Below are 1,292 nucleotides of genomic sequence, written 5' to 3' on the forward strand. Positions count from 1 at the left end.
TCGAAAATAAATAAGAAAAATGAAAAAGATATGATTTTTGAAAAAGATTTTGAAAAAGATAAGATTTTTTTTAATTGAAAATTTGATTTGACTCATAAGAAACAATTGAATTTTTAAAAATTTTTTAAAAAGTCAATCCAAATTTCGAAAATTTATGAGTGAAAAAGGGAAAGATATTTTTTTGATTTTTGAATTTTTAAAGATGAAAGAGAAAAAACATCAAAAAGACTCAATGCATGAGGATTTTTAGATCAAAACAATGAATGCATGCAAGAACACTATGAATGTCAAGATGAATACCAAGAACACTTTGAAGATCAAGATGAACATCAAGAACATATTTTTGAAAATTTTTAATGAAAGAAAAATATGCAAGACACCAAACTTAGAAATCTTTAATGCTTAGACAATATGAATGCAAGAATGCATATGAAAAAAACCATACAACACAAAACAATATAATATGAAGATCAATCAAGAAGGTTTATCAAGAACAACTTGAAGATCATGATGAATGCAAATTTCGAAAAATGCAAGATGAGTATGCAATTGACACCAAACTTAAAAATTGACTCAAGACTCAAACAAGAAACACAAAATATTTTTGATTTTTATGATTTTATTATTTTTTTTTATTTTTGTATATTATTTTCGAAAAACATATAGGAAAAAGAAAATAAGAAATTCAAAAATTTTTAATAAGAATTCCAGGAATCTTTCAATGTTAGCCTAAACCTCCAATCCAAGGGTTAGACATGGCTCACTAGCCAGCCAAGCTTTAGAAGATACAAATCAGGCACATAACAGCTGATACTTCATCCAACTTCATATACATGCCTTTTATGTTGACAAGTGGAAGCCTCAATCCAAAAGAATTTGGATATGGCTTTACAGCCAGCCAGGCTTCAACATGTTACCATGAAACTCTAGAATTCATTCTTAAAAATTTTGAATAATTTACGAAAACAAAAGGAAGAATTTTTTTGTGAAAGATTTTTGAAGAAATTTTTGAAAATAAAACAAAAAGAAAATTACCTAATCTGAGCAACAAGATGAACCGTCAGTTGTCCAAACTCGAACAATCCCCGGCAATGGCGCCAAAAACTTGGTGTACGAAATTGTGATCCCTGGTAATGGCTCCAAAAACTTAGTGCTCTAATATTAATTCATAATTTGTCACAACTTCGATACAACTAACCAGCAAGTGCACTGGGTCGTCCAAGTAATAAAACCTTACGTGAGTAAGGGTCGATCCCACGAAGATTGTTGGTATGAAGCAAGCTATGGTCATC

The sequence above is a fragment of the Arachis ipaensis genome, chromosome B05 (genome assembly GCF_000816755.2).
Source record: "Arachis ipaensis cultivar K30076 chromosome B05, Araip1.1, whole genome shotgun sequence".
Classification (NCBI taxonomy): Eukaryota; Viridiplantae; Streptophyta; class Magnoliopsida; order Fabales; family Fabaceae; genus Arachis; species Arachis ipaensis.